Source organism: Pongo abelii, chromosome Y (assembly GCF_028885655.2).
Source record: "Pongo abelii isolate AG06213 chromosome Y, NHGRI_mPonAbe1-v2.0_pri, whole genome shotgun sequence".
NCBI classification, from domain to species: domain Eukaryota; kingdom Metazoa; phylum Chordata; class Mammalia; order Primates; family Hominidae; genus Pongo; species Pongo abelii.
Genome location: NC_072009.2, coordinates 2245211 through 2272599, shown reverse-complemented (window position 1 = coordinate 2272599; position 27389 = coordinate 2245211). Strand labels below are relative to the sequence as shown.

The 27389-nt window shown below is 43.1% G+C and overlaps 1 long non-coding RNA gene across 7 annotated transcripts in view; it reads right to left on the bottom strand.

Moving 5' to 3' along the window:
* LOC129053353 (uncharacterized) overlaps positions 1-19976 on the bottom strand; it is a 55777-nt gene extending 35801 nt beyond the window's left edge. For 5 of the 7 annotated variants that reach the window (XR_010139077.1, XR_010139078.1, XR_010139074.1 and 2 more), the window contains exons 1-9: positions 19809-19976; positions 18165-18207; positions 16985-17053; positions 14086-14130; positions 13213-13366; positions 10269-10337; positions 7031-7073; positions 6317-6385; positions 3161-3206 (exon numbers count right to left, since the gene is read on the bottom strand). This is a non-coding gene — a long non-coding RNA (uncharacterized LOC129053353). Of the gene's footprint in view, positions 1-3160; positions 3207-6316; positions 6386-7030; positions 7074-10268; positions 10338-13212; positions 13367-14085; positions 14131-16984; positions 17054-18164; positions 18208-19344; positions 19703-19808 lie in introns of those variants that run through there. The other 2 variants (XR_008518261.2, XR_008518262.2) reach the window with 2 other exon arrangements.
* Between the last annotated feature and the right edge of the window lie 7413 nt (positions 19977-27389).

Here is a 27389-nt window from a genome sequence, read left to right as displayed (position 1 = left end):
TTACAATGTCCCTATGAACCAGGAAGTGCTACAATTATCCATATGAACCAGGAAGTGTTACAATGTCCCTGCAAACCAGGAAGTTATACAATTATCGGAATGAACCAGGAAGTGTTGCAATGTCCCTGTGAAACAGGAAGTGTTGCAATGTCCGTGTGAACCAGGAATTGCTACTATTATCTATATGAACCAGGAAGTACTACAGTTATCCGTATGAACCAGAAAGTATTACAATGTCCCTATGAAACAGGAAGTGCTACAATTATCCCTATGAACCAGGAAGTGTTGCAATGTCCCTGGGAATCAGGAAGTGCTAACAATTATGTGTATGAACCAAAAAGTGTTGCAATGTCCCTGTGAACCAGGAAGTGCTACAACTACCCATAAGAACCAGGAAGTGTCACAATGTCCCTGTGAACCAGGAAGTGCTACTATTATCCATTTGAACCAGGAAATGTAACAATGTGAGCCAGAAAGTTTTACAACGACCCTATGAATCAGAAAGCATTACAATCTCCAGATAAACCAGGAAGTGTTACAATGTCCCTATAAACTAGAAAGTGCTGCAACCTTCCAATGACCCAGCAGTTCATTTACCATGTCTAGGAAGCAGGAAGTGCTACAAACTCCCCAGTGACCCAGGAAGTTCTCTTACCATCCCCAGGAAACAGGAAGTGCTATAAACTTCCCTAGTGACCCAGGAAGTTTATTTAACATCTCCAGGAAGCAGGAAGTGCTACAATTTTCCTAGTGACCCAGGAAGTTCATTGACCATCTCTAGGAAGCAGGAAGTGCTACAACCTCCTCAGTGACCTAGGACGTTTATTTACCATCTCTCTAGGAAAGCAGGAAGTGCTACAACCTCCTCAGTGACCCAGGACGTTTATTTACCATCTCCAAGAAGCAGGAAGTACTACAACCTTCCCAGTGACTCAGGAAGTTCATTGACCATCTCTGGGCAGCAGGAAGTGTTACAACCTCCCGTGTGACACAGGAAGTTTATTTACCATCTCCAGGAAGCAGGAAGTGCTACAACTTTCCCAGTGACCCAGGGAGTTCATTTACCATGTCTAGAAAGCAGGAAGTGCTACAAACTTCCAGTTGATGGGGTACAGGACATCCCACCCTGAATAAGAATGTAGAACATTATGTGACACCCTGAAATATGCCACCTTGGCATACTGATTGCCTTGAGCAGAAATAAATCAAGAACCAGCCAAAGCACAACTCACAGTCTCTTGACTTCGTCACAGTGCTCCTGTCTGACATTTCTTATTGACTTTAAAAACGTCCTGTCTGTGACATTTCTTAGGTCCAACAGGAAACCCCAAGCCAGGTAGTGGGAGCCAGGCCAGCCCCTGAATGTCAGCGGCTGCCTGCTTCTCTCACCATGCACTGAATCTTGCAAATTTGCTGTGACCTCACATACAGGGGGGAAAAGCTGTTTTTTCCTTTGACACGCATACCCCTCTCATCCTTCACTTCTGACACTGAATGTGTAGGAACAACTGCTTTTTTCTATATATACACTCAAAATCTCTGTGACCAGAAGTCACAGAGACTCTGGGACTCTGTGCTGATAATCATTTTTTCCAGCCCTCTCATCCCTGTGACCCAGGGCCCAGGTAGCCAGGAAAACCAGCAATTACTCAGCAGCAAACGACCACTCATTCAATCCTTGTCACGTATTGGATCCAGGTTACTGGGTCCTCACAGGCTAGATCCACCCTCCAACAGCTGCATCTAAGCTATCCAACGGGCTGGTGCAACTTCCAGGGAAAGATCATTTGGGGATTTAGGAGAATTTGAAGGGCTGGGGGCAGCCATGGCAACCTGGGTGCCAAAGTCTTTCAATGACTTTTTTTTTTTCAATGGTCCTCTCCACTTTTATTTCTGTCTCTTTCCACATGTGAACACCTCCTTCATCCTCTGACGGAGGCCTCTCTAAGGAACCTGTGATTCCATTGTAATTACACAGCTCATCCTAAATAATCTTCCCATGTCAAGATCCTTAATGTAATCCCATTTGCAAAGTCCCATGTGTTGCATAAGGTCACACATTTACATGATCAAGGGGTTAGGATGTGGGCATCTCTGGGGACCAGTATTTCGCCTATCACATGGGGTTTCAACACCTGATGGGATCTGGGAGCCTGATGAGGGAGGGTGTCACCCCTGAAGAGCTGGGTCAAAGTGAACCAAGTAGCTAGAACAGGTGAGCACAGGAAGTTGGTGATTCCCAAGGGCACCACTTCGGCAGAAGTAAGTGAGACTGTTGGGGACCCCTCTACCTCTTGGGTCATGGATTTGTAGACAGACACTGAGAGCCTCCCACCAGAAGAGGGCACTGTCTGCATATAAAGAGAAAGATACACCTTGCTAATGCAGCAAGAACAGGCCTAAAAGCAACTAACACTAAGGGAGAGGCTTTCAAACCTCAGGGAGGTGGACCCAAATGGTATCACTGGTTTCTTTTCGAGGGAAAGTTTGAATTTTTTTTTTTCTTTAACTGCACTCTTTTGGGTCTCCCAGTTGATTGTTATTAGTACAGACTGCTTTTCTAATGGGAAATTAACTTTGCACTTAGCTGCTGAAGGGAATGATGACATTAGCAATGGGTACATGAGTGTAAGCAACAGCAGCATGGGATCAGAGCCAGGATCTGAGAGACGCAGAGCTGGGAGGCAGGAGAGAGCTCTCTGGGAGCAAGCAGAGGGGAGCAGGGGTAATAAGCACTGAAAACAAGGATGGCCCCTAGGGACACTCAAAGGGACATTTTCAAGACTGGGCACTGACTGTAGCCTCATTCTCTTCCCCTCCATCCCATGCCATGCCTGACTTCCTCTTTTCCCCTTCACTGAGCCCCACAGGCACCCTCAGTTCCATTGACCACAGGCCCTTTGCACATGCCACACTTGTTACACAAAACCCCTTTTGACCCACTCCTTGGGATATAAGTCATCCTCATTCCTCAGCTGTCATCTCAACTGTCATGTTCCCTCAGGGGTCCACATGTGTGCCCCTGCCTGAGCCCCAGGCAACTAATATGGAAGCATCTAGAAGCCTCAAACCTTCATCACTGCTCTTCCTACAGCACTCCAAAAACACAAACAAACTATAAGCAATTCGGCAACAGAGGAGACTTTAAAGAGTTACTCACTGTTTCATTCACCATGAAGAAACATCTGTGAAATCAAAGTCAGCCCCTAAAGAAGGGAAACAGGCTGTTAACACCAAAGTTCTGAGAGAAATGAGGAAGAAATGACCTGGAAGCAGATGGAGAAAACACCACAGGCCTAAGTTTCTAAGTGTTTTCTAAGTATCACTGTGACCAGGACCTCATAAGAAAAAGTGAATTCCTGATCATTTTCACATCACTCTTCTCTCAGATGCAAAGAGTAAAAGATGAGAGCAAGAGTCAGGGGTGGAAAGAGAGGGAGAGAGAGAGAAACAAAGTAATTTATAAATGAACTGTGCTGGCTGGACGAAGTTGGAACTCTAACTCTGCCAACACACAATTCCCTCCTGTTGATTTCCCATCCCATCACCATCTCCCTTCAGGTAACCAACACCTTCCGCCACAGAGGCCCTAAGAGGTGGGGACACATGATTATGATCAGATTTGGGCTAGAGGGTGTCTAAAAAAGTGGCTCTATCAACCCAGAGTACTGGATAGACGTACTCTATCAACCCAGTCACTGGACTGACGTGAAAATTCACCGTGGTTTCAGCTTCTAGTTTTAAGCTTTTCAAATCCCGACTAAGGCTGCAGAAATTTTTATACTGAAAGGGGATAATAAGGAGGCTTAAATAAAAGAAACATGAGGGGGCCACATCAAATCCGACATTTTTCCAAAACCATGTAAGAATATACTTATATAGTTTCAATGAGTAATCAATAACTTACATGGTTTTAATGAGTAATCAATAAAAACCAGATGAGTATCCAAATATATATATAAAGAAATAAGAAACCTCATGGTAGGAAAACCAAGAATATTATATATTTGGGGAAAAAAGTATACCAGAATAGAATGACCCTTCCTGAAATGACTACATTTTTTAAAAGGCAATTTATTTTATTTAAAGGTGAATATCTTTGGGTTTTTGCTTTAAAGTCGGGAATTTAAAATATCTGCTCTCTTCCCTCATATTTAAACCTGTCCCGGGTTTACTATCAAAGGTAGTACAACAAAAATACAAATAAAATGTAAAGAAAACATGTAAAGATAGAAAATTGAAAAATATTTAAAAATCGTGCAAATAATATGATTGTCTTCTTAGAAAGGTATGAAATTAGAAAAAAATAGAAATTTAATAAGGGATCGTAGTTCAGGATATAGTAAGGAAAAATATATTAAATCTTTTCTATGTAACAAAAATAAACAGAAAGAGAGTGGGCATAAAAATATATCCACAGAAATGAAAAAAAAAGAAAAAATTAGAAATGCATTAAAAGAAATCATCAGGGAAAGAGGTACATCGAATATCAAGAAAAATCTCAATTTTGCAGGCATGTTGGTTCTGAAGTTCAAAGGAAAAAATGTCAGCTGGGCATGGTGGCTCACGCCTGTAATCCCAGCACTTTGGGAGGCTGAGGCACGTAGATCATGAGGTCAGGAGTTCGAGACCAGCCTGGCCAATATGGTGAAATCCCGTGTCTACTAAAAATACAAAAATTAGCTGGGCGTGGTGGTGGATGCCTGTAGTCCCAGCTGCTGGGGAGGCTGAGGCAGGAGAATCGCTTGAACCCGGGAGGGAGAGGTTGCAGTGAGTCAAGATCATGCCACTGCACTCCAGCCTGGGCAACAGAGCAAGACTCTGTCTCAAAAAAAAAAAAAAAAGTCACCAAAATCAGAAAGCTCAGACAAATATAAGACACCATGAATAAAAATTATAAGACTTGCCTGTCAAAAAATACTGTTAAATTATCCAATGGCAAAAATAAGATGAAAAAGCATTTTCATAGTAAATGGTTGGCAATATTTAATGTTTATAAAAAAATGAGGAACGCTTATAAAACAATACAGACATATCGGAAGATAAGAATAAAGGCAAAATAATCAATACATATAGAAGAAGTAGGCTGGGCACAGTGGCTCATGCCTGTAATCCTAGCACTTTGGGAGGCCGAGGCGGGTGGACTGCCTGAGCTCAGGAGTTGGAGACCAGCCTGGGCAACATGGTGAAACCCCATCTCTACTAAAATACAAAAAAAAAATTAGCCGGGCATGGTGGCGTGCACCTGTAGTCCCAGCTACTTGGGAGCCTAGGGAGCAGAACTGCTTGAACCCAGGAGGCAGAGGTTGCGATGAGCTGAGATGGTGCTCCTGCACTCCAGCCTGGTGACAGAGTGAGACTCTATCTCCAAAAAAAATGTACTATTTACTCTTTTTTTTTTAATTGCAGAACTAAAGAACTGAAACTAGGCAAAGATTAATGTTACATGTGATAGTACATGACAAAGGTTTTCTAGGTGATCAGCAGCAGTAACGATGGTGGGAAGAAAGGGACATTTGCATATATCCCTGGCATCAAAATAAATTCATATAATTCTGGGCCAATTTCAGAACCAGGTCAAAAGGTATAGAAGTACTCATACACATTGATCTAAACAATTTGCATTCTAGAAATTGATTCGAAGGAATAAAAACAGGGGCATAAAGTTGATTCAAGTTGGCTTTGAAATCCATAATTCTAAAATGTTAGAAGAAACATAACATTTTCAAAATTAAATATTGAAGTATATAATTATGTGTGAAATAAGAATATAAAATTGACAGTAAAAGTCATGTTAGAAAGACTTAAATGACATGAGAAAATCATCAAGAAATATGAATATGCCAAAAATAACGTTACTAGCACATAACTATCAAACTGTCAACAGGATTTGGACACTATATTTTTCTGTGTTACAAGTTAAACAAGCATGTAAACAAAAAAAAAATCACTAACGATCTAACTATTTGAAAAGCACTCACTTCTCCACTGGAAAGCAAATATCCCTTCCTTCATATCATGTCTGTATTTAAAACCTCGTATTCAACTTTTTTAGAGGTGGAATCCAAAAAAATCTCAGAATTTAAGATTCTATTTAAGATTTATGACTTAAATCTTAAAATCTTAGAAGTAAAATCAAGACACTAAAAATATAATCCAAATCAAAATTACATAGTTGAAAACGAGGTTTTGGAATTTCCTTGTACAAGGAGTGAAGAGTGAGCACAGGTTTCATGTGCAATCTCCTCCCAGCTGACATAGACATCACTGTCCTGTAAACAACATACAGATGACCCATAGGGTTAGAGGCTCTTACCGGTGGAATCAGGCTGCTTGGGGTTTGGATTTGGCTTTGGTTTGGGTGGGTTCAGTGGTGCTGGCTCATCTGTTTGTAAAAGATGAGAGTTGCGATTATGAGTGCCTTGCAATGAAGAAAATGAAACATCAATTTGCATACAGACGTTCACTAAACAGATAAAAATTGGACCTTGTTCTTTGTCATGGTGGGGATACCCATACACACAGCCTCATGCCAATAGCCTTCCAACATCTTCCAGCTACAGTACTTATAAAGCATTTTCAATAAAACCTATCAGGCAGCTTTTCAGATCAGCTACAGAATTGGCAAGGTACTGTGTAAAATGAAAATGCAGAAACCCTTGCTCAACTGTATTAAGAATTTCAAGATGACAACTACAGACTCATAAACCAATATGGCACCCTCGTAAGCACGGGTCCCTGGGTGATCGAACAAGTCACACACTCATGAAGCCTAACTTGGCCAGGGGAGTCACATTTGCCTTACATCATTCCAAAGACTGTAAGAGTTTTAAAATAAAACTATGCATACTGGTAAAAACAAAAACAAAGTCCAACAACATCCAAAACAAACAACACACCTACTCCCTAACTTTCCACTGTGCAAACAGGTTTCATTGATCATTCACAAAAGATATGTTTTTTGGAAACGATAATAATTTGGTGATAATAAGCAAGTCAGCCACAGTGGAGACTTTACGGAGTTACTCACAATTTCTTGTCATGTAAGGCATCTGCTAAGTCAAAGTCATCCCCTAAAGGAGGGAAACGGGCTGTTAACAGCAAAGTTCTGAGAGAAATGAGGAAGAAATGATCTCGTAAACAGATGCAGAAAACACCATAACCCCACGTTCCTAAATACTTTTCTGGATATCCCTCTAACCAGAATCTCAATAGAAAAAGTGAATTCCTGATCATTTTCACATCACTCTCCCTTCTGATGAAAAGAACAAAAGATGAGAGCCAGAGAGAGAGAAATAAAACAATTTATAAATCAATTGTGCTGCCTGGACAGAGTTGGAATTCCAGCTCTAACCTGCACATGGTTCTCTCCTGCTGATTTCCTGTCCAAATATCATCTCCCCCCAGGTAACCAACACCTTCCACCAGGGAGGCTCTAAGAGGGGCTAGAGGGTGTCTAAAAAGTGACTCTACCAACCCATTTGTGCTGGACAAACTGACGTGAAAACTCACCATGGTTTGAGAGTTTGCCTTCTAGTTTTAAGCTTTTCAAATCCCAACTAAAGTTCGGGAAATTTTTTTTTTTTTTTTTTGAGACGGAGTCTTGCTCTATTCCCCAGGCTGGAGGGCAGTGGCACAATCTCGGCTCACTGCAACAACCTCCTCCTCCCAGGTTCAAGCAATTCTCCTGCCTCAGCCTCCCATGTAGCTGGGACTACAGGTGCCCGCCACCACAACCAGCTAATTTTTGTATTTTTAGTAGAAATGGGGTTTCACCATATTGGCCAAGCTGATCTCGAACTCCTGACCTTGTGATCCACCCACCTCGGCCTCCCAAAGTGCTGGGATTACAGGCATGAGCCACTGTGCCCGGCCAGGTTGGGGAAATTTTTATACTGAAAGGGGATAACAAGAAGACTTAAATAAAAGAAACATGAGGGGCTACATCAAATCCAACATTTTTACAAAACCATGTAAGAGTACATGAGTAATCAAGAAAAATCAAATAATTAGTCAAATATATTGTATATAAATAAGAAATTTCATGGTATGAGAAACTATGCTATTATATATTTAGGAAAAAAAGTATACTGGAGTAGAAAGAGGCTTTTTGAAGTGATTTACTTTATTTAAAGGTGAATCTCTCTGGGTTTTTGCCCTAAAGCCTGAAATAAAAGCTGTTTACTGTATTTACAATTCTACATATGAAAAGCTGTCCTGGGTTTATCTAGCAAAGACAGTACAACCAAATTACAAATAAACTGTAAACAAAATGTACAAATATAAAAAAGGGGAAATTAAAAAAATTTGCAAACAATTTGTGGATCATAAAGAAAAATATACAAAATCCTTTGTATATTATAGCATAGAGATAAACAGAAAAATAGCGGACACAGAAATAGATTCAGAGAAACAAAAAACAAAAACAAAAACAAAAAACAATTGAGAAATCCATTGACAAAAATCATCAGGAGAAACAGATGCATCAAATCTCAAGGAAAAAGCTCAACTTTGAAAATGTTTCACAACTTCTTTGATCAACTTATGTTTGAAGACAATTCAAATGAAATTAAAAAGACAGTTTTACTTTTCCCAAGCGGGAGACACAATGGCAAAATTATTCTCCGTTAAAAAAAAAAGTCACAAAACCAGAAAACCAACACAAACATAAGACACCATAAAAAAATAGGTCTTGCTTGTGAAACATTCCTGTTAAAAATATTAAAAGGCAAAAATAAATGGCAAAAACATTTTCATAGTAAGTAGCTGATAATCTTTAATATCCATAAATAACTGAAGACGACTTATAAATCAGTAGGTACATATAAGAATTTAAGAATAAAGGGCATAACATCCAATACACAAAAAGAAGTATCCATGGCCAACTGGAATGCACTATTTTTTTTTAAATTTCAGAATTAGAGATGCGAAACTAAGACAAGTTTGATATAATCCTTATACTATCTGACAAAGGTTTTGCAGGTGATAACCAGTATAGAGATGGTGTGAAGACAGAGACATCTGCACACACCATCATCAAAATAAACTGGGACAGTTCCGGGGCAAATGATGAACCAGGTCAAAAACTATAAAAGGACTCATATACATTCATCTAGACAATTTGAATGCAGAAATCTCTTCAAAGGAATAATAAAAAAAAAGTAGATGAAGTTGACTCAAATTTGCTTTGTAATTCATAATTCTAAAAAGTCAGACGACACAATATTTTAGACATTAGGGATTCAATAAATTAATGTATTATATATTTATATAGAATAGTATATAATTGACAGTAAATGTCATATGATATAAATGATAAAATGACATGAGCAAATGTTCAGTGACTATTAATAAATATAAAATAGGCCAGGCACAGTGGCTCATGCCTGTAATCCCAGCACTTTGGGAGGCCGAGGTGGGCAGATCACCTGAGGTCGGGAGCTCGAGACCAGTTTGGCCAGCATGGTGAAACCCTGTCTCTACTAAAAATACACACAAAAAAATTAGCCGGGCATGGTGGTGCATGCCTGTAATCCCAACTACTCAGGAGCTGAGACAGGAGAACTGCTTGAACCCAGGAGGCAGAGGTTGCCGTGAGCAGAGATCACGCTACTGCTCTCCAGCCTGGGCAACACAGCAAGACTCCATCTCAAATAATAATAATAATAAAATAATAAAAATAATGTTACAATGCAGTATGAAGACTGGCTTTACTACTTAATGTTTGCTTCATTTAAATTGATATATAAAATGTAAGCGCAAATAACCACCAAAATGCCAAGAGGATATGAACATTATTTATGTTTCTGTGTTAAAAATTAAAAACAAAAATAAAAAAGAACTAAAAACCTGAATGTTTCACAACAATTCAGTTCAAAAAACAGTTGCTAGTCAGATTACCCGAGAATGCTGTCACGTGTCAAAATAGCTGATACAAATATTCAAGGGCAAAAACATTGAAAACACCCAAGCTTCTCTACAGGGAATGCACAGGCCACTTTCTCTATACCAAGTTCATATGAAAATCTTGTGCTTGGTGTTTTAGAAGTTCCATACAATCTTGGAAGTAAAATCAGCAAACTAAAAATAAAATGCAAGTCAAATATCTATTGCAGAAAACTGTGTATTTCACCCCCTGCCCACTGGAGTAACTGTACAGAAAGTCAACAGCAAGCACGTGCTCATCGGAAAGCCTCTCGTCCAGCTGATGTGGATACCACTCTACTGTGGACAATATACAGACAACCTATAGAGTGAGAAGCACTTACCAATGAATCCAGGCTGCTCAGGGTTCGCATTTGGCTTCGGCTTGGGTGAATTAGGAGGTGCTGGGTCATCTGTTTGTGACAATGAGAGTTGCAATCGTGAGTGTCTTGGAGTAAAGAAAATGAAACATCAATTTGCATAGAGATGGCTGATGGATCAGGTAAAAGTTGGAGCTTGTTGCTTGTCATGGCAGGGATAACCGTACACACAGCCTCCTGCCAACTTTCTTCCATCATCTTCCGGCTACATTGCTTAATATCAAATTAAACTAAAGCAGGTGTCTAGACCAGTGACAGAGTTGGCAAGGTCCCGTGCAAAACAAATATGTGGGATCCCTCATCTCAACTGTATGAAGAAGAGCAACACGGTAACTACAGACCAGTAAACCAATATGGCGCCTTTGTAAGCACAGGTCCCTGGGTGACTTCACAAGCTGCATGCCCATGAAGCCTGACCTGGCCAGGGGAGTCACATTTGCCTTACATCATTCCAAAGACTGTAGGAGTTTCTAAACAGAAGCAAGTGGACTGGTTATTTCCATCCCATCAACATCTCGTTCGAGTCCCCCAACACCTTCTGTGAGGGAGACCCTAAGAGGTGAGGAAGAATGACTGTGATCAGATTTGGGCTAGAGAGTGTCTAAAAAGTGGGTCTACCCGCCCAGGTGTATTCCACAAACTGCTGTGACATTCTTGATCATTTCAGAGGCTGCCTTCCAGTTCTAAGGTTTTCAAATCCTAACTAAAGTCGAGGAACCATTTTTGTTTTGTTTTGAGACAGGGTCTTCCTCTGTCACCCAGGCTGGAGTGCAGTGGTGTGACCACAGCTCACTGCAGGCTCCGCCTCCTGGCCTCAAGCACTCTTCTTGCCTCAGCCTCCCAAGCAGGTGGCACAGCAGGTATGTGCCACCATGCCTGGCTAATTTTTCATTTCATTGTAGAGGGGGGTTTTGCTATGTTGCCCAGGCTGGTCTTGAACTCCTGGGCTCAAAAGATGCTCCCATGTCAGCCTCCCAAAGTGCTGGGATGATATGTGTGAACCTCTATTCCCGGCCATCATGAAATTTTTATATGGGGAAGGGAGAAAAAAAGAGGCTTAAATGAAGGAAACTTTGAACCAACACTTTTCAAAACCATGTAACAGTACATTAGTAATCACTAAAAATCCAATGATTTTTCAAATATATTGTGTATAAAGAAATAAGAAGTCTCACAATATGAGAACCTATACTATTGTATGTTTAGGGAAAAAAAGTATACTAGAATAGAGAGATCTTCTTGGAATGAATATCTGGTTTTGTAAAGACAATCTATTTTATTTACAGGTGAACCTCTTTAGGTTTTTACCTTGAAATCAGGAATAAAAAATGTCTACTCTCTTCACTCATACTTAAAGCCATCGTGTTCTCTAGCAAAGCCAATTCAACAAAAATACGAATGCACTCTGAAGACAACGAGAAAACATAGAAAAGAAGACAAATTTTAAATAACATGTCGGTCTTAGAAACATTAAGAAATGAAAACAATTGGAAGTTCCTAAGGGTTCATCATTCAATGGAGAGTAAGAGAGAATGCACAAAAATGTTGCTATAGTTCAGAAATAGAGAGACAAATAGCACACATAAAAATGTACTCACCAAAACAAATCAATACCGGCAGGAAAACATCTTAGAAATCCATTTAAATAAATCACCAGGAGAAAAAGGCACACAGAAGAATTTGAGTCCCAATGAAAATGCTCGATTTTACAAATACTTTAGCACTCTATAGATCAACTCACAGTTGTAAGTAATTCAAATGAAAAGAAAAAGATGGTTTTCTTTTTCCCAAGAGGGAAGAGAGACAGTGATCAAATGGTTCTGAAGTTAAAGGAAAAACGTGTTACACAAAAGTGGAAACTCACACAAACCTAAGACAACATAAAAAAGAAAAATTCAAGCCTTGCTTGTAAATGGTTCTGTTCAAAATGTTTTCAGAGGCGACAATAAAGTGGAAACACATTTTCATAATATATTGGGCAATGTTTATTGTCTATAAATAATTCAAAAATGACTACAAATCAGGGAGGACACACCAGAATAGAAGAATAAAAGACACAGTATCCCATACACAGAAGAAGAAGTCTCCACGGCCCACTGATGCATTGTTTTTGCTTCAAGTTTCAGAATTAAAGACGTGAAACTAAGACAAGGTTAGCATGACATTTTGCACTACTGGACAAAGATGTTTTGGTGAACACCAATATCGGAGACAGGGTGAGGAAAGGGTCATCTGCGCACCCCGCCGCCATCAAAATAAATTGGTGCAATTCTGGGTCAATTTCAAAACCATGTCAGAAGCTACAAAAGTACTCACACACATCGATCTAAACAACTTCCACTCTAGAAATATATCTTCAAACATAAAGGAAAGTGCATGAAGGGCAGTCAAATTTGCTTTGTAATTTATAATTCCAAAACATCAGAAGAAACAGAACTTCAGAATTAGGGATTAGTTAAAGAAACCAAAGTATGTAATTAAGTATGTAGTATAATAATGTAAAGTCGTATGATACAAATGATTAAATGACATGACAAAATGGTCAAGGAATATTCTTATGCCAATAATAACATTACCAGCAAAAAACCATAAAAATGTCAACAGGATTTAGAGCATCTTGATAGTTTTCTGTGTTAAAAATTAAACAAACATATAAAGAAAAACACTCAGTAAAAATCTAATTATTTAAAACAAGTTGGTTTCTCCATGGGAAACACAGATTCTTTTCCTCATATCAAGTCTACATCTAAAAGCTCTTATTCAATTATTTGGAAGTTCCATTTATCTTTGAAGTAAAATCAAGAAAAGGAAAATAAAATCCAAACCAAAAACATATTTTCGTAATCTAGGTTTTCCACTACTTGAACACTGGAATTACCTTGTAATTCAACAGTAGGAACAGGCTCACCTGAAATCTCCTCTTCTCAGATGACACGGACATCACTGCCAGGTAAACAACACAGAGACCACTCCGTAGGGTTAGAGGCTCTTATCAGTGAAACCAGGTCAGTTGGGATTTGGATCTGGCTTTGGTTTGGGGGGATTAGGTGGTGCTGGGTCACCTGTTTGTAAAACATGAGAGTTGGCGATCATCAGTGCCTTGCAGTCAACAAATGAAAAATCAAGTTCCATGGCGACCAGAAAAGCAAATGAAAAATCAATTTCCATGGCGACCAGAAAAGCAAATGAAAAATCAATTTGCATGGAGACCGTTCACTAAAAAGGTAAAAAATGACCCTTGTTTTTGTCATGGTGGGGATGCCCATACACATAGTCTCCTGCCAATTCCCTTCCATCATCTTCCAGCTACAGGATTTAACTTCAAGTATTTTCAAAGAAAACTAAGCCAGGTGTCCAGACCACCTCCAGAATTTGAGAGGTCCTGCACAAAATGAAAATGCAAGATTCTGTTCCAATTTTATGAAGAATTTCAAGATGGCAGCTACAGAGTAATATACCAACATGGTGCCCTTGTATGCACAGGTCCCTGTGTGACGTCACAGGTCACATGCCCATGAAGTCTGACCTGGCCAGGGAAGTGACATTTGCCTTATATCATTCCAAAGACTGTAACAATTTTAAAATAAAGGCCAGCATATTGGTGGGAAAACAAACAAAAATCCAACAACAACAAAAAGCACAACAAGGCATATACTTCCAATATTTCCACTGTATAAACCCAATCCACGGATTATGCAAAAGAGGTAAGTCTCTTGGAAATGACAGTAATTTGGTGACAATAACCAATCAGCAACAGAGGAGACTTTAACGAGTTACTCACTGTTTCCTCCATCACCAAAGGCATCTGCTAAGTCAAAGTCAGCCCCTAAAGGAAGGAAACGGTCTGTTAATAGTAAAGCTCTGAGAAATGAGGAAGGAATGACCCTGGAAACAGATGGAGAAATCACCAGAGACCCACATGACTAAAGACTTTTCTGAATATCACACTGACCAGGATCTCATTTGAAAAAGTAAATTCCTGACCATTTTCACATCATTCTTCCCCCAGATGAAAAGAGTAAGAGATGACAGCGAGAGAGGGAGGGAGAGAGAAATAATGTCATTTGTAAATCAACTGTGCTGCCTGGACCCAGTTGGGACTCCGAATCTGCCTGCACACAACTCTGTCCTGTTGATTCCCCATTATCTCCTCCCAGGTCCCCAACACCTTCAGCAAGGCAGACCATAAGAGGTAGGGCAGGTGACTGTGATCTGATCTGTGACTGACAGATTCTGATCTGTGTCTGAAAAGTAGCTCTAACCACCCAGCTGGGCTCCACAAACTAATGTGACATTCATGCTAGTTTCAAAGCCAGCTTTCTAGTTCTTTTTTTTTTCTCATATGGAGTTTTGTCCTTCTGCCTGGCTGGAGTGCAGTGGTGTGATCTCAGCTCACTGCAACCTCCGCCTCCCAGGTTCAAGCCATTCTCCTGCCTCAGCCTCCCGAGTAGCTGGGATTACAGGCATGCGCCACCATGCCCGGCTAATTTTTGTATTTTTAGCAGAGGCAGGGTTTCTCCATGTTGGTCAGGCTGGTCTTGAACTCCTGACCTCAAGTGATCCAGCCATCTCGGCCTCCTAAGGTGCTGGGATTACAGATGTGAGCCACCTTACCTGGCCCAGCCTTCTAGTTCCAAGCTTTTCAAGTCCCAATTAAGGTCGAGGCACATTTTATATTGGGAGTGATCAAGGAGGCTCAAATGAAAGAAACATGAGGGGCTACATCAAAATGAATCTTTTTTTCAAAACCACATTAAAATACACAAGTAATGAATAAAAAGCACATGATTTTTCACATATATTGTATAGAAAGAAGAAATCTCATGGTATGAGAACCTATGTGTTCAGAAAAAAAAGTATACTAGAAGAGAAAGACACTTATTGAAATGATTTAGTTTATTTAAAGGTGAATCTCTTTGGGTTTTTGTCCTAATGTCTGGAAAAAAAGCTGTCTACCGTATTTACAGCTCTACATATTAAAAGTTGTCCTGAGTTTTCTAGCAAAGGCCATAGAACTAAATTACAAATAAACTGTAAAGAGAACGTATAAATCTAGGAACAGGGAAAATTTTAAAAACCCATTACCAAATAACATACCGACTTCTTAGAAAAGGTCAGAAATGAAAAGAAAAAGATTGGAATTTAACAAAGGGTCATCATTTCATGGATAGTAAAAAAATATACACACAATATCTTCTACATGACAGAAATAAACAGAAAAATAGTGGACATGAAAATGGATTCAGAGTAACAAAAACAAGGAAAAAAACACTTTAGAAACCCATTGACAGAATGAACAAGAGAAAGAGACAAATCGAATCTCAAAGAAAAAGCTCAGGCCGGCATGGTGGCTCACACCTGTAATCCCAGCACTTTGAGAGGCTGAGGTGGGCAGATAGATAACCTGAGGTCAGGGGTTCAAGACCAGCCTGGCTAACATGGTGAAACCCCATCTCTACTGAAAATACAAGAATTTGCTGGGCATGGTGGTGCGTGTTTGTAATCCCGGCTAATTGGGAGGCTGAGGCACAAGAATCACTTGAACCCAGGAAGTGGAGGTTGCAGTGAGCCAAGATCATGCCACTGCACTCCAGCTTGGGCGACAGAGGGAGACTCTGTCTCAAAAAAAAAAAAAAAAAAGAAAAAACTCAACATTGAAAACGCGTTACCATTCCTTGAATCGACCTACAGTGATAAACAATTCAAATGAAACTAAAAAGAAGGTTTTACTTCTCCGAAGAGAAGGGACAATAGCAAAATGATTCTCAATTTAAAAGGAAAAAAAGTTACAAAAAGCAGGATATCCACACAAACATAAGACACCATAAAAAAATAAACATACCACTTGTAAAACATTCCTGTTAAAAATACTCAAAGGCAAAAATAAAGTGCAAAACCATTTTCATAATAAGTGGCTGGTAATCTTTAATATCGATAAATCACTGAAGAAGGCTCATACATCAGTAGGTAGGGAGGCTGAGGCAGGCAGAACATCTGAGGTCAGGAGTTCCAGACCAGCCTGGCCAACATGGTGAAACCCCATCTCTACTAACAATACAAAAATGAGCTGGGCCTGGTGGCGGGCACCATGAATTGAAGGATCAAGGTCAAAGCATCCAATACACAAAAGAAGAAGTCTCCTTGGCCCATTGGGATGCATTATGCTTTTTACATTTCAGAACGAGAGATGTAAAACTAAGACCGGTTTGATATAATAATTACACTATTTGACAAAGGTTTTGTTGGTGATAATTGCTACTGGAAAAGGTTCGAAGACAGGGACATTTGCAGATACCCTGGTATCAAATCAAATTGGTACAATTCTGGGGCAAACAACCAGGTTAAAAGCTATAAAAGTACTCACGAGCATTGATCTAGACAATTTGAATGCCAGAAATCTCTTCAAAGGAATGAAAAAGAGTAGACAAAGTTGACTCAAATTGGCTTTGTAATTCATAATTCTAAAATGTCAGAAGACACAATGTTTTCAACATTAGGGATTAAAGAAATTAATGTATTTTATTATATATTTAGATAGAATAGTATTTAATTGTCAGTAAATGTCATATGATAGAAATGAGAAAACATGAGAAAATGTGAATTAATATTCTTATTAATAAGTATAAAATAAAGTTACAATAAACAATATAGAGACCACCCGTAGGGTTAGAGGCTCTTACCAGTGAAACCAGGTCGGTTGGGGTTTGGATCTGGCTTTGGTTTGGGAGGATTAGGTGGTGCTGGGTCACCTGTTTGTAAAACATGAGAGTTGCAGTCATCAGTACCTAGTAGTCAAGAAAATGAAAAATCAATTTCCATAGCGACCAGAAAATGAAAAATCAATTTCGATAGCGACCAGAAAAGAAAATGAAAAATCAATTTCCACAGCGACCAGAAAATGAAAAATCAATTTCCATAGCGATGAGAAAAGAAAATGAAATATCAATTTGCACAGAGACTGTTCACTAAACAGGTAAAAAACTGGCCCTTGTTTTTGTCACGGTGGGGATACCCATACACGTAGCCTCCTGCCAATTCCCTTCTGTCGTCTTCCAGGTACAGGATTTAACTTCAAGTATTTTCAAAGAAAGCTAAACCAGATGTCCAAACCACCTCCAGAACTTGGGAGGCCCTGTGCAAAATGAAAATGTGCGACCCATTGTTCCAACTGTATGAAGAATTTGAAGATGGCAGCAACACAGCAATAAAGCAACACGGCACCCTTGTAAGCACAGGTCCCTGTGTGACTGCACAGATCTATGCCCATGAGGCCTGACCTGGCCAAGGGAGTCACATTTGACTTACGTTGTTCCAAAGACTAGCCATTTTAAAATAAAAGCCAGCATACTGGCTGGGCGTGACGGCTTGCACCTATAATCCCAGCACTTTGGGAGGCCAAGGTGAGTGCATAGCTTGAGTTTAGGAGTTTGAGATCAGCCTGCTCCACATGGCAAAACCCAGCCCCTACTAAAAAGACAAAAATTAGCCGGGCGTGGTAGTGGGTGCCTGTAATCGCAGATGCTCAGGAGGCTGAGGCACGAGAATCGCTTAAGCCCAGGAGGCGGAGGTTGCAGAGAGCCGAGATCACGCCACCGCACTCCAGCCTGGGCCACAGAGTGAGACTCTGAACCTACACTTCAAAAAAAAAAAAACAAAAACAAAAGCCACCATGCTGGTAAAAAAAAAAAAAAAAAAAAAAAAATCAAAAATCCAACAACAAAAATAAACAACACATATACTTCCTATGTTCCCACTGTCCAAACTCAATCCATTTATCATGCAAAAGAGATGTCTCGAAAATGATAATTCAATGACAATCAACAAAGTCAGCAACAGAGGAGACTTTAAAAAGTTACTCACTGTTTCCTCCATCACGAAAGGCATCGCTAAGTCAAAGTCAGCCCTTAAAGGAGGGAAATGAGCTGTTAATACCAATGTTCTGAGAAATGAGGAAGGAATGACCCAAAAACAGGTGGAGAAAACACCATGGCCCCACGTTTCCAAATACTTCAGAAAACGTGAATTCCTATCTTCGCATCACTCTTCCCTCAGGTGAAAACAGTAAAAGACGAGCATGAGAGAAAAAGAGGGAGTAAGAGAGAGAGAGAGACAGAGAGAGGAGAGAGAGAGAGGAGAGAGAGAGAAGAGGGGGAGAGAGGAGATAGAGGAGACGGAGGAGAGAGAGAGGGGAGAGAGACAGGAGACAGAGGAGAGATAGGCGACAGAGAGACAAGAGAGAGGAGAGAGTGAGGAGACAGAGAGAGATAGGCGAGAGAGATGAGAGAGAAGAAGAGAGGAGAGAGAGATGGGAAAGAGGAGAGAGAGGAGAGAGATGGGAAAGAGGAGAGAGAGGAGAGGAGAGAGAGACGAGAGAGAAAAGGAGAGAGAGAAGAGGGGGGAGAGAGAGGAGAGAGAGAGGGGAGAGAGGTGAGAGAGAGGCGAGAGAGAGAGGAAAGAGAGATGAGAGGGAGAGAGAGGGAGAGAGGAGAGTGAGGAGAGAGAAAAGCGAGAGAAAGGAGAGCGAGAGAAGAGAGAGAGGAAAGAGGAGAGAGAGAGACGAGAAAGGAGAGAGAGGAGAGGGGAGAGAGAGAAGACGTGGGGGGAGAGAGGAGAGGACACAGAGAGGAAGAGGGAGAGAAGAGGAGGAGAGAGAGAAGAGACAGGAGAGAGAGAAAGGAAAGAGAAGAGCGAAGAGAGAAAGAGAAGAGAGAATGCAGTATCCGTAAGATCCATAAGAACGTCACCAGGGTTGGGGGGAATCGGATGCCACCTCTTCCCCAGGTTCCCCTAAATTTAAGAGTTTGCGATTCTGAAAACTGTAGAAGGAAAAGTAAAACTTGGAATCCCAGTTCACTCTGCCAAAATAATTAATAATAATAATAATAATAAAGCTGGAAGCTGAGTCAGGCAAGAAGCTGTCTTTCCTTCTGTTCCCAAGCAGACAGATGCAGAGAAAGAGTGCAACAACTCTCTGTTGACCTTATCTTAGTAAAGTGCCAACTGAGTGAGCGCAAGACAAATACATAATTGACTATTCTACCTGCTCCTTTTCTTTTGCAACAGGTGAATTCGGTAAAATGAGCCTTCCTCCTTCTTTCCCGTCCAGTGTACTTTCCCCTCTTTAAATACCGAAGCTCTCAATATCGTCTTTGAGAAAGGCATAGACTCGTCTCCTGGGCTCCTTCCTGACCTTCGCCAAATCAACTCAAACACATTGAGACTTGTCCCAGATACTTTTTGGTTTACAAAAGAAACGCTGACTTTTTCCTCTGAAACGGCTCCCACCTGGCCCCAGAAAGAGCGTTGGGAAGAAAGTGGGCGCCTCCTCCGGACCTGGGCCCCCGTGGGCACAGCGCGTCCCGCCGGGCACTGAAGAGGGGCCGGGTGTCCCCGCGGGGCGCCCCGCCCCCGCACCCCACATCCCCAAGCGGATCCCCAGGCCCAGCCCGCGCCACCTCCCCCCCGTCCCCCCCGTCCCCCACCCGGATCCCGCCGCTCGCTCACCCGGGGCGGCCACCAGAGGACGCAGCAGGCCGAGGAGCAGCAGCGCCAGCGCAGCCCGGCGCCCCAGGGCGCGCCCAAGGCGAGCAGAGACCGTCCGCGAGTGCAGCGCGCGGGCGAAGGCGGCGGGACGGAACCTCCCCCACGCGTCGGGTGGGGCGTAGCGCGCAGAGGACTCCAAGGGGTTGGGTGAGGGGAGCAGCCCTGCAAACTCAGCCCAGGCTGCGCCTGCCCTGACCCGCCCCGCCCCGCCCCGGCCTCCACTTGCGCACGGAAGGGGAGGGAACGCCGGGCCCGGGGAGGGGACAGAAGAAGGGGCGGGCGGAGGTGGCTCGGGCGGCGCCGAGGGGACCACGGGACGCCCCCCTTCCCTTCTCAGGAAACTGTGAGTGCCCCCCGCCCACAAGCCCGTCGCCAGGACGCCGCCAACTAGAGCAAAGTGCAACCCCCAACATTCTCGGGAAAGTGCGGGTCCCTCCCTCTCTACAGCCCCTTAAATGCACGCCCCAGGGCGGCCCCTACCTGGAGCCAAGAGAAACCGCCGCCCTTCTTGGAGAGCTGTGGGCCTCTCCGCGCTCGCCCTTGCTGTCCCCTCTCTGTTCCTAACAGGCAGCCCCAACGGGGAGGAAATGAAACTCTTCCTGCTCCTTTGCTCAGAAAAGTATGGGGCCCCCTTCCCGCTGCTCACGGGGCGCTCAGGGCGATCCCCAAGGGGTGCAAAGTGCAATCCCTTCCCTGCTCAGGAAGGCGTAGGCCTCGACAGGCAGCCATGGCCCCTGGTCCTTTCTGGAGCGTCCGAACTGGGGGCGCTCAGTGGAGAAGGATGGCGGGGGTGGGGGGCTTTGAGACACACTGCGGATACCCCCTCTGCGCGGGACCAAGGACGTTCCGCCGCAAGCTCAGAGACAGGGTTGGGAGTGAGGACTTGTGGTCGTGGTTTGGGGTTGGGGATAAGACCCCTATCTGGGTCGCCTGGCTAAGTCCTGGTCCTTGGCGACCCGCTCCAGCAGGCTGCGTCAGGGGCCCTTCGGTAACATTGGTCTTGTGCTGTTTCAGGCCTGCGGCAACTCCGTCTCTCCCCAGGCCACCTGTGCCCCTGGATCAGACACAGGCAAGGCCAGAGGGGCTGGCCCCGCACCCCGGGGCCCACCTCAGGGGTTTGAGGAATGCAGCAGTCTAACTATGCACTCCACTCCTGGAGGCAGAATAATTTTTCTTTTTTCTTTCTTTCTTTTTTTTTTTTTTTTTTTGTCTTTGCTTCATCCTGAACCTGCCTAGAATAACGATGTGATGGCTGGAGTCCCAGCAGCCAGTTTGGAGCAGGAACTCTCCTACAGGATAGAAGTTGTGTGTGTGTTGTTTGTTTGTTTGTTTGTTTGTTTTGAGATGGAGTCTTGCTCTGTGGCCCAGGCTGGAATGCAGTGGCACAATCTTGGCTCACTGCAACCTCCGCCTCCTGGGTTCAAGCGATTCTTCTGCCTCAGCCTCCCCAGTACCTGGGATTACAGGCATGCACCACCATGCCTGGCTACTTTTTGTATTTTTAGTAAAGACAGGGTTTCACCTTGTTGGCCAGGTTGGTCTCGAACTCCTGACCTCATGATCCGCCCACCTCGGCCTCCCAAAATGCTGGGATTACAGGCATGAGCCACCGCGCCCAGCCAGAAGTTGTATTCTAAGCATGGCAGAACACGTTGAGCAAAGGTATCAGGGTGGCTGGTGATACAGCAGGACGGCTGTGCCAGCCCGACTCACTCTCCCAACTTCTTTTACAGGACAAAGGAGTACATTTTTATCTTACCATTTGCTAAAGTTAGGTTTCTGTCAGCTTTCTTTAAATCACTTTTATTTCTGGTTTTCATTACCAAGGTCTGAGCCCAACTTAGAGACCTCCCGTGAGGTTCTTGTGGGCAACCATAGCACTTAAGAGGTGTCAGAGCATCACACACCATGTCTGCTGCACAGACGATCAAATGAAGCTTTTGAAGTCAGTGGATGATGGGTGGATAGATGGGTCTGGGGGTAGGAAGTGGTGGATGGATGAATGAATGGACAGACAGCCATCCGGATGCATGAATAGATGGATCACTTGCTGGAAGGATGGATAAAGAGATAGATGGCTAGATGAATGAATAAATGAGTGGACAAATGGGTGGATGGATGAGGGGATGAGTGGATAGATGGATGGAAAGATGAGTGGATGATTGGATGGATAGATAGTTGGGTGGATGGATGAATGGATGGATACATAGATGAATAAATGGTTGAATGGATGAGTGGGTGGAGGAATGGATAAATGGACAGATGATTAAATGGATGGATGAAAGGGGGGATAGATGGATTGATCTATGGATAGATGGACAGATAGATAGGTGGGTGGATAGGTGCGTGGATGGATGGTTGGAAGGATAGATGGGTGGACAGATTACTGGGTGGCTGGAGGGGTAGAGAGATGAGTGGGTGGGTGGGTGGATGGATGGATAGATGGATGAACGAATGGATGGATGGATGGACAGATTACTGGCTGGATGGATGAATGGGTAGAGAGATAGATGAGTGGGTGGATGGATGGATGGATGGATGGATGGACAAATGGATAGATGGATAGATAGATGGACAGACGGATAGATAGCTGGATAGATGGGTGGGTAAAAGAATAGATGGATGAGTGGATAGATGAGTGAATAGATGGATTGATGGACAAACAATTAAATTTTTACCTGACATTTTTGTATGGTCATATAACTTTCTGTGTGTTCATTCATTGGGAAACAATTGTGATACATGGATATTGGACTTACTAGCTCACGTCTGCTGATAAGAAAACAACACAGGGCCATAGAGTTCATTAGCAGTGGGCTGGGATCAAGACGAAGGGCTCTTTGATTCTGAGTTCAGGCCATTTGGACCACTTTGCCTTGTGACTGCCCCCAAATCACTGGAATTTTCCTCGGAGTTCACAGTGCCCAAAGGTAAACAGTATTTGGTAGCCCAGAGTTCATACATTGGAAATTTCGTGGTCTGTGCCCCCTCAGTGGTACAAAGCATTTTTACAGCAATAATTAACTTGGCAGTAACTTGATGTGCGAGCCTGTGTATGCGTCTTTTCAGCTGGCTAGTAGAGTACCAGTGATGCCATGTTCGCACACTAAATACCAGCCAGAGACATGCAAGAAAAGAAAGGCAGGCTGGGCACAGTGGCTCATGCCTGTAATCCCGGTACTTTGGGAGGCTGAGGTGGGTGGATCACCTGAGGTCAGGAGTTCGAGACCAGCCTGGCCAACATGGTGAAACCCCATCTCTACTAAAAATACAAAAATTAGCTGGGCATGGCGGTGAGTGCCTGTAATCCCAGCTACTCTGGAGACTGAGGCAGGAGAATTACTTGAACCTGAGAGGCGTATGTTGTGGTGAGCTCAGATCACACTACTGCACTCCAGCCTGGGCAATAGAGCAAGATTACATCTCAAAAAAAAAAAAAAAAAAAAAAAAAAGAAGAGGGGCACCACCTACCAGATCTGCTCAGACACATGTTTTTTAATCTGAACTTTTGGGGGTCAACTCAAAATCCAATCAACAGATGACAATGACATCCTAAAAACTGTTCCCAGATCAGACAGTAAAATTTCACAGATTCTGTCTTTGAGTCATGGGGATTTGCTTCTCTGTAGATTCAGGAGAAACATCTCATGCATACAGTTCCAGAGTCAGGGACCAGCCTTTTCTGTAAAGAGGGAAAGAAAATGGAATTGCACATTGGCATGGACCGGACGCAAGGAGACATCACTGATTTAAGCTTCTTTACAAACCCTATCCTAGGAAGCGCTTTCCTTCTTCACTTTCAGCAGTCGAGCCTCCCCAATGTCATTGCGTCTAAACCTGTTGACATGATGGGGCTGTGGTTCACCTGGAATATGGGCTCTATTCCTGACCATTCTGAAGGCAAAGAACTTGAAATAAGTTCAAATTCAAGTTGCAGCACATCCACGGAGCAGCTGGAAGTGCTGCCTGTGGCCTGTCGTAATGGCAGGGTAGCAGGGAGAGAGAAACATGTTTCCTCACCCATCATCGGGTTTACGACTAAGGCCCCTAGAACAAAAGACAGAATAGCAAGAGAAAAGCAGGCCCATGTATTTAGGTTTTATGTGACACAGAAGCCGTCATAAAGAAAGAAACAGGAAAATCTGAGTATTTTTATGCTTAGGTTTTTTGGTTTTTCTGTTTGTTTTCGAGATGGAGTCTCAGTCTGTCACCCAGGCTGGAGTGCAGTGATGGGATCTCGGCTCATTGCAACCTCCACCTCCTGAGTTCAAGCGACTCTCCTGCCTCAGCCTCCCGAGTAGCCAGGACTATAGGCAAGCACCACCACGTCTGGCTAATTTTTGTATTTTTAGTAGAGACAGAGTTTCACCATGTTGGCCAGGCTGGTTTCGAACTCCTGACCTCAGTTGATCCACCCACCTTGGCCTCCCAAAGTGCCGGGATTACAGATGTGATATGTTTAGTTTTAATGAAGAGTGGACAGTGATGGAGAAGTATGATTATTGAAGAAAAGCGCCACAGGAAAGGGGTCCCAATCCAGACCGCAAGAGAGCGTTCTTGAATCTCGAGCAAGAAAGAATTCGGGGTGATTCCACAGAGTAAAGTGAAAGCAAGTTTATTAGGAAACAAAAGGAATAAAGAATGGCTACTCCATAGAGCAGCCCGGAGGGCTCCTGGTTGCCCATTTTTATGGTTATTTCTTGAAGATATGCTAAATGAGGGGTGGATTATTCATGCCTCCCCTTTTTAGACCATGTAGGGTAACTTCCTGACGTTGCCATGGCATCTGTAAACTGTCATGGTGCTGGTGGGAGTGTAGCAGCGAGGACAACCAGAGGTCACTCTTGTGGCCATCTTGGTTTTGGTGGGTTTTGGCTGGCTGCTTTACTGCAACCTGTTTCATCAGGAAGGTCTTTATCGCCTGTATCTTGTACCAGCCTCCTATCTCATCCTGTGACTTAGAATGCCTTAACCATCTGGGAATGCAGCCAAGTAGGTTTTAGCCTCATTTTACCCAGCCCCTATTCAAGATGGAGTGGCTCTGTTTTACACACCTGTAGCAAAAGGATCTGATCTAATGAGAATAAACTGCGGGAACTTAGCAGGGCCTGTTTGTTCAGATTCTTCTGCGTCCCTGCATGTTCAGAGTTAAGGATATTCTCTTCCTCCTGGTATAGGGAGGGCACCTCTGGAATGAGGGTCCCCTGACCTGCTTCCGGGTAAGGTCAGAGAGTCCTTCCGGGTAAGGTCAGAGAGTCCTTCCGAGGTTTGATGACCGATGTTAAGGAAGAACCATGAGGGTAAAGGTGAAAGTGACCTTCGTACTTAAATTGTTTTCTCAAATGCCAGAGTTCCATATTTTGCTGGAATGTTTCCTGAGCCCCATCAGGAAAAGCAAAGCAAGGAGAAAACAATTTGGGGGGACAAGACAAGGAGATATAACAGATGGGGGAGGTTTGTGGTCGACTACATCATTCTTAGAGGCATTCGACCGAGGAATATTTCAGAGTATCTGGTAACACACACCAGGAACAGCCTAATCTACTCCCTAAAAGGAGTCCAGTTCATTACTGAGTTTATGGCTTCCCTACATTTCCTTGTTTCTGACCACAACCATTTTTTTTTTTTTTTTTTTTTTTTTGACACTGGGTCTCCCTCTGTCGCCCAGGCTGGAGTGCAGTGGCGCAATCTCGACTCACTCCAACCTCCACCTGTCGGGTTCAAGCGATTCTCCCGCCTCAACCTCCTGAGTAGCTGGGAGTACAGGCATGCACCACCACGCCCAGCCAATTTTTATATTTTTAGTAGACATGGGGTTTCACCATGTTGGCCAGGCTGGTCTCAAACTCCTAACCTCAGGTGATGCCTCTGCCTCGGCCTCCCAAAGTGCTGGGATTACAGCCATGAGCCACCATGCTCACCTCCCCCACCTGCCCAATTGTTTTTTTTTTAATTAGCCAGGCATGCTGATTGCTTGAGCCTGGGAGGTGAAGACTGCAGAGATGTAATTGCACCACTGCACTCCAGCCTGGGCGACTGAGACCCTATCTCAAAATACAACAAAATAAAACAAAAAACAAGAATGCAGACTCAGAGTACAGCCAAAACCAGGTTTTAGCTGCAAGACAGGTTATGGGAGGGAGAAAGGAAAAGGCTTTCCTAGCAAAAGTGGGCTTGTTATGTAGATGCAGCTTCACAGGTAGCAGCCCCCAGAGAGAAGAGATGGTGAATATTTCTTTTCAGGTCTTTAAAGGCACCATACTCTCAGTTAATCTCTCCTAGATCTGGACAAGAGAAGAGTTGGCTGCCTTACAGCAGACCCTCTGCAGATCGACAGACGCAAGTTCCCCCACAAAAGGCAGTGTTTCTTCTTCTTTTTTTTCTTCAACTTTTATTTTAAATTCAAGGGTGCACGTGCAGGATGTGCAGGTTTGTTATCTAAGTAAACATGTGCCATGGTGTTTTGCTGCACAGCTCAACCCATCACTCAGGTATGAAGCCAGCATCCATTAGCTATTCTTCCTGAGGCTCTCCCTCCCCCTACCCCCGATCTTTTCACAGACCCCAGTGTGTGTTCTCCCTGTGTCCATGTGCTCTCATTCTTCAGCTCCCACTTACAAGTGAGAACATGGAGTATTTTATTTTCTGTTCCTGCATTAGTTTGCTGAGGATAACGGCTTCCAACTCCTTCCGTGTTCCTGCAAAGGACGTGAACTCATTCTTTTGTATGGCTGCATAGTATTCCATGGTGTATATGTACCACGTTTTCTTTTTTCTTTTCTTTTTTTCTTTCTTTTTGAAATGGAGTCTTGCTCTGTCACCCAGGCTGGAGTGCTGTGGTGCAATCTCAGCTCACTGCAACCTCCGCTTCCCGGGTTTAAGCGATTCTCCTGCCTCAGCCTCCCAAGTAGCTGCGATTACAGGCACCCGCCATCACACCCAGCAAATTTTTGTATTTTTAGTAGAGATGGGGTTTCACCATGTTGGCCAGGCTGGTCTTGAACTCCTGACCTCAAGTGATCTGCCCGCCTCAGCCTCCCAAAGTGCTGGGATTACAGGCATGAGCCACTGTGCCTGGCCACCACATTTTCTTTATCCAGACTATTATTTAAGCATTTAGGTTGATTCCATGTCTTTGCTATTGTGAACAGTGCTGCAATGAACATACGCATGCATGTATCTTTATAATAGAATGATTTTTCCTTTGGGTACATACCCAGTAATGGGATTGCTGGGTCAAGTGGTAATTCTGCCTTGAGGTGTCTGAGGAATCGCCACACTGCCTTCCACAATGGTTGAACTCATTTACACTCCCACCAACAGTGTAACGGTGTTCCTATTTCTCCACAACCTCGCCAGCACCTGTTGTGTTTTGACTTTTTAATAATCACCATCCTGACTGGTGGGAGATGGTATCTCATTGTGGCTTTGATTTGCATTTCTCTAAGAATCAGCGGTGTTGAGGTTTTTCTATATGTTTTTTTTTTGGCCATATGAATGTCTTCTTTTGAGAAGTGGAAAGATAGCATTTCAGGAGTATTC